A 7,035-nucleotide genomic window follows, 5' to 3' on the forward strand; every position below is an offset into this window, starting at 1 on the left:
AATGATCCCGAGATAGTCACACTTGAAGGAAGCCCAAGCCAGCAGGTCGAAGAAGCTGGGCTAATAAGGAAAGATACCCAGCCTGTCTTGGCTGTTACAGCCACCACAACCCAGGCTTCAGAGATGAGAAGGAAAATCCCCTTGTCTCTTCAGCCCTACCAACTCAGTAAGAAGGAAAGTTCGACATATAAGTCAGTCCCAGAAATCAGTCCCCAAATATGAGCAGCTGTGAGTACCAGCTGAGGTCCTATCGGCATGGAGCAGACACAGCTATGCCATGTGCCCTGCTGGAATTCTCACTCAGTGCTGGAAACAGTGAAGTGTTTGGCATTTTGTTCTGACAGAGTATGGGGTGATATCTTACACGGAAGATCTTTTGGAGATGTGGTAGAAGTAATGTACACATTCCTCACACTTGAACACCCAGGCACTCACACACACACACACACACACACACACACACACACACACACACGCCATTTCCCCTGAACTCCTCTGTTTACTTTACAGCAAATCTGAACCCTGGAACATTTCAAACATCTTTAGCTTTATAATTCAGGCTACAGTGAAGTACAACCAATGCCAAATGCCCTTCCACAAGGGGGGAGCATCTTATTCCTAGATTAAACTCGGGCTGCAAGAATGGTGTGAGTCTTTTTTATCCAACTCTCCCCTTTTCTTTTACTTTTGAAAACATAGCTTTGATAGAACACAACAGAATGAAGAAACGATGATGTCCATTTTCACTATTCCTATCACACACTCATCAAATCTTTTTTATGTGTCTTATGTGTAGCCCAAGCTGGCCTAAAACTATGGGTCCTTCTACCTCAGCCTCCCAAGTGCCAAGATTATACATGCACCACTAGTTCTGAATTTTTCAAATCCTGACACGCTAACCTTATTTAAAAGTTGCATATAGGGCTGGAGAGATGGCTCAGCGAGTAAGAGCACTGACTGCTCTTCCAAAGGTCATGAGTTCAAATCCCAGCAACCACATGGTGGCTCACAACCATCCTTAATAAGATCTGACCCCCTCTTCTAGTGTGTCTGAAGACAGCTACAGTGTACTTAGATATAATAATAAATAAATCTTTTTTTTTAAAGTTACATATATTTGGAATCTCTTCTCTTGCTTCCTCTTCCAGCCCCTCTCCTAGAAGTCATCATTCTGAATTCAACCTTAACAATTCATAGCCCATGTACATAAAGGTACAAACAAAAAGCAGCAATTTGACTTATTTTCAAACTTGGAATTAACGTTATCATTCTATTAGTTATTTTTCTATTGCTGCGTTAAATGTATGACTCACTGGATGCCGTGGCTCCTGTCTCTCTCTCTCTCTCTCTTTCTAATTAAAAAAAATGTATTTACTTAGAAGCATTCAGAATGTCAACAAAATAACCACAATTTTTTTTTGCAAGTACATAGTGGTATTCAGTTAACAGAACAACAATTATCTTCTTATAAGCTGCATCAGAGACAACTGAAGATGGAAAAAAAATAAAACCCCAAAATAAAACCAAAAGAAAAAAACACCAAACTACCGTCCCCATATATAACTAATTTGTGCTGTGCACCAACAAGAACCTGCTTTAAATTTCCATGCCAATTTACAACCCCCAGACTGTACCAGGCCAGGTTAGTGGCTTTTGAAAATACCACCAGGACAGGGCTCTTGAAAGACACATTTGGTAGTGTTTTAACTAAACAAAAAAAGACACTGTGCGGTGTAAAAACAAATCTTACACAGCCTTGCGTTTTAATTTTTTTCTTTAAAAGGAGTGAGTTGTGTACAGGGAGTTAAATGCTTTATAGACAAGAAAAAAAAACTGTGCTAGTCGTCATCTTCCTCTTCTTGCTCATCCTCTTCATCCTCCTCATCATCTTCCTCTTCCTTCTTTTTCTTGCTCTTTTCAGACTTGACCACACCCCCTTTTTCGCTTCATCAGGTTTTCCTTTAGCTTTGTAGGCAGCAATATCCTTCTCTTCTCCTTCAGCTTGGCAGCCTTCTTCTCATAGGGCTGCTTGTCATCCACTGCAGTGTTGTTCCACATCTCTCCTAGTTTCTTCGCAACATCACCAATGGATATAAGCCAGGATGCTCGCCTATGATTTTGGGGCGGTACTCAGAACAGAACAAGAAGGCCAAAGGAGGCCTCTTGGTTGCATTGGGGTCCTTGAACTTCTTTTTGGTCTCCTCTCTGGGGGGATGTAGGTTTTCATTTCTCTTTCATAACAAGCCTTGTCAGCCTTTACCATATCTTCAAATATCCCCTTTTCTTTAGCAGACGTGGTCTTCCACCTCTCTGAGCACTTCTTGGAGGACCGTGAGAAGCTGACAGATGCATCTGGGTACTTCTTGTGTTCCTCCCGGCAGGTTTGCACAAAGAATGCATATGAGGACATTTTGCCTCTCAGTTTCTTACCATCTCCTTTGACCATGTTTAGTTGATTTTCTTCCGCGAGGCACAGAATCACCCAGTGCCCGTCCGGCTCTCGCTTGAACCGGCGCTGTCTCTATGGTGCTCAATGTACTGCAATGGCTGTGAGAAGGGGAGCCACAGCTCCTGTCTTTAATTCCACCACTTGGAAGGCAGAAGCAGACAGAGCTCATCGAGTTCAGGGCCAGCCTGGTCTACATAGCAAATTTCAGGCTAGCCAGGGCTACACAGTGACACCCTAAGAAGAAAAAAGCCTACTATGACCAAAGCAACTTATAAGACAATTACATTTACTGGTTCCAGTGGGTTAGAGTCCACAGTGCCAGCAGAAACAGCCTAGAGCTCACATCTCCATAAGCAGAAGACAAGTAACACACAAAAAATGGCAAAGTCTTTTTTTCTTTAACAATTTTTTATTAGATATTTTCTTCATTTACAATTCAAATGCTATCCCAAAAGTCCCTTATACCCTCCCCCAACCCTGTTCTCCAACCCACCCACTCCCACTTCCTGGCCCTGGCATTCCCCTGTATTGGAGCATATGATCTTTGCAAGACCAAGGGTCTCTCCTCCCAATGATGACCGACTAGGTCATCTTCTGCTACATATGCAGCTAGAGACACGAGCTCTGGGAGTACTGGTTAGTTCATATTGTTGTTCCACCTATAGGGTTGCAGACCCCTTCAGCTCCTTGGGTACTTTCTCTAGCTCCTCCTTTGGAGGCCATGTGTTCCATCCATTAGATGACTCTGAGCCTCCACTTCTGTATTTGCCCAGCACTGGCATAGCCTCACTAGAGTCAGCTATATCAGGGTCCTGTCAGCAAAGTCTTGCTGGCATATGCAATAGTGTCTGCATTTGGTGGCTGATTATGGGTGGGGTTGTCTCTGCACGGTCCTTCCTTCCATCTCATCTCCAAACTTTGTCTCTGTAACTCCTTACATGGGTATTTTGTTCCCCATTCTAAGGAGGGACTAAGTATCCACACTTTGGTATTCCTTCTTCTTGAGTTTCATGTGTTTTACAAATTGTATCTTGGGTATTCTAAGTTTCTGGGCTAATATCCACTTATCAGTGAGTGCATATCATGTGAGTTCTTTTGTGATTGGGTTGCCTCACTCAGAATGATATCCTCCAGATACATCTGTTTGTCTAAGAATCTCATAAATTCATTGTTTTTAATAGCTGAGTAGTACTCCATTGTGTAAATGTACCACATTTTCTGTATCCATTCCTCTGTTGAGGGACATCTGGGTTCTTTCCAGCTTCTGGCTATCATAAATAAGGCTGCCATGAACATAGTGGAACATATGTTCTTATTACCAATTGGAACATCTTCTGGGTATATGCCCAGGAGAGGTATTACTGGATCTGGTAGTGTCCAGTTTTCTGAAGAACCTGCAGACTGATTTCCAGAGTGGTTGTACAAGCTTGCAATCCCACCAGCAATGGAGGAGTGATCCTCTTTCTCCACATCTTCATCAGCATCTTTTGAAACATTAAAGTAATCCCATCCCCAGTGACACACTTCTGCCAACAAGGCCACACCCCTTAATCCTTTCCAAACAATCCTACCATCTAGGGACCAAATAGTCAAATATATGAGCCTATGGAGGCTATTCTCATTCAAACCACCACAATTACAATGCCCCCAAATAAGTAAATTGCATAAATTGTACAATAAAAATTAATTATACCCCAGGGATTCCAGAGCAAGCTGGCTAGCAAAATTAGCCAAATAAGTGAGCTCTGAGTTTGATTGACCAACCCTGCCTCTAAGAATAAGGTGGAGTGTGATCCAGGAAGATTCCTGATGTCAACCTCAGGCCTCCATGTGCATTTGCTACACTTGTGTCCACACACATGCAAACATGCACCTCCACTAGAAAAAAGGAAAGTCAGAAGAACCCTTCTCTTTTCCATAGGAACCACGATTATGGCTTCCTCATGTTCTCATACACCATGAGCCCTAATGAGGTGCTGGTATAAATTTTTGTCGTGTGTGCCTGTGTGCATGCATGCATGTCTGTGCATATGTGTGTCCATGCATGTGTTTGTGTGTGTGCACATATGTGTGCCCATGCATGTGTTTGTGTATGTGCATGTGTGTGCATGCATGTGTTTGTGTGTATCCATGTGTGTGCATGTATGCATGCATGCATGTGTGTGCATATATGTGTCTATGCGGTTTGTGTGTGTGTGCACATGTGTGTGTGAGTGTGTGTGTATGTTCATGTGTGTGCATGTGTGTGCATGTGTGTGCATCCTGTACCACCTGGCAAAGCCCTTCATACCTGAAAAGGGGAAGCCCTGAATCAGGACGGTTTCTTATCCTCACTGTTTCTCCTGTCACTTCATTTTTGCATCATCTAAGATCAGATTTAAAAGAAAAAAAAAAAAACTGGAATCAAGAAGCACTGCTGGATGCCCTCATCTGGCTGCAGGGTGCTCTGCAAAATGTATGCTCAATGTATTCTCTCTGCAAAATGTATGCTCAATGTCTGCTTTTCGAAGCTTCAGTAACACAACAAATGTGCTCCTGCTTCCCAGATGGAAGAGCCTCAGCTGGTCATGGAACAGGTGCGTAGCTTTGTGGGAAGGAGAGAGACCTATTTCCTCCCTGTTCTTTGTGTTTGGTATGAATTTATTATGGCACAAATATGAGAGGGAGCCCAGGGGACAGAAGAGGAAGAAAATGATTTTTTAAGGCATGGGATTTTTTTGTGTTTGTGTTTTGCAATGTTTTGCTTTCTTTGACTCCTGAATTCAGCAGCATCTTGTAAATTGAGGGTACAGTTATAGGCAAGATAGTATCCCAATAACCACAGAAAATGTCCATATCATGGGCATTTCAATTCTCATTCTTTGCTCAGTCCCAGCAAATGCTCTCTTTTATGGGTCTTGCTCACAGTCATTCTCTGCCTGCCTATTCATCCATTCACTCATCCCTACTCAGCAAATAGATGTCAAATGCCCATTTCCTCAACACTGTTCTAGGACCAAGGACATCATAGTGAACCATAGAGACAAGATGTGATTTTTTTCTTTCCAGTTGAGCAAGGCAATAATGGAATGTGAAATTGGGGGTGACAGAAGAGATGGCTCAGCTGGGTAAAGCCTAAGACAACCCCTCCTGCCATGAGTGGACAGCCAGTCCTGCAAGGCTATGCTAAAGGGCTCCAGATCTGAGAACAGTGAGCAGGTCAGGGCAGGGAGAGGGAGTCAGGTGTCAGCCCTAAAAGACAGTGAAAGTTTCTTCTGAGTGTTGTCGAGTAGTCTTGGGTTTGTTAGTTTTATTTTGGTTTTTACATATTGGAAAGACAAATAGATTTTTTTAAAGTTTAATCAAAGGTCAATGCTCCATGAGGGTGCTTGCTACCAAGGCTGACAACCTGAGTTCAACCCCTGGGACCCACATGCTGGAAGGAAAGAATGGACTCCAGCAAGTTGTCCTCTGACCTCCACACTCACACACAGACATACACAGTGAATAAGTGTAATTTTTTTATTAAAATACTCAATAGTTGTTTGAATCAAGGAAGCTGGTAGCAGGTGGTTATGATGCCAATGATACGTTAAAAGATCCTGTGTTCATTGCATACACCAGCAAGATTTTGCTGAAAGGACCCTGATATAGCTGTCTCTTGTGAGGCTATGCCAGGGCCTGGCAAACACAGAAGTGGATGCTCACAGTCAGCTATTGGATGGAACACAGGGCCCCCAATGGAGGAGCTAGAGAAAGTACCCAAGGAGCTAAAGGGGTCTGCAATCCTATAGGTGGAACAACAATATGAACTAACCAGTACCCCGGAGCTCGTGTCTCTAGCTGCATATGTATCAGAAGATGGCCTTGTTGGCCATCATTGGGAAGAGAGGCCCCTTAGCCTTGCAAAATTTATATGCCTCAGTACGGGGGAATGCCAGGGCCAAGAAATGGAAGTGGGTGGGTAGGGGAGTTGGGGGGAGGGTCTGGGGGACTTTTGGGATAGCATTTGAAATGTAAATGAAGAAAATACCTAATTAAAAAAATAAATTAAAAAAAAAAGATCCTGTGTTGTGGCAAGGAAGGACAATGGAAGTCTAAGGGTGCATTTCTTTATAGAATGAACAGGCTCATAAATGAATGAATATATAAAATAAATGGATAGAATGAGGGAGAAGAAAAATTCCAGCATACCTGGAATATAATGAGGTATAATGGAGTATAATGAGGGTTAACAACTGTATAGAAAGAAAAGGAGAAAAACCAGAAAAGAAATTGCTGAAAATGACTTAGGAGATGAAAAATTCTCAAGAAGACATGAGAAGTGCAAGAAATAGAAAGACGTTTTTGTGTTTTAGAAGGGTGGAGAAGGAGAAGAGGCATCAGTAGCCTGCTGCTTGAATTTTTTTGTATGTTTTCCTTTTTCTTAGATATTTTATTCATTTACATTTTAAAAGTTATCCCCTTTCCTAGTTTTCCCTCTGAAAATCCCCTTCCCCCCCCCCCCCGCCCCTGCTCCCCAACCTACCCAATCCCATTCCTGGCCCTATACTGGGCCATAGAACCTTCACAATACCTAGGGCATCTCCTCCCAATGATGACTGACT

General features: G+C 42.8%; 1 pseudogene; it reads right to left on the minus strand.

The window, feature by feature from the left end:
- Positions 1-1,641: 1,641 nt before the first annotated feature.
- On the minus strand, positions 1,642-2,573 carry Gm15778 (predicted gene 15778; annotated as a pseudogene).

This window comes from Mus musculus, chromosome 6, assembly GCF_000001635.26.
Source record: "Mus musculus strain C57BL/6J chromosome 6, GRCm38.p6 C57BL/6J".
Lineage (NCBI taxonomy): Eukaryota > Metazoa > Chordata > Mammalia > Rodentia > Muridae > Mus > Mus musculus.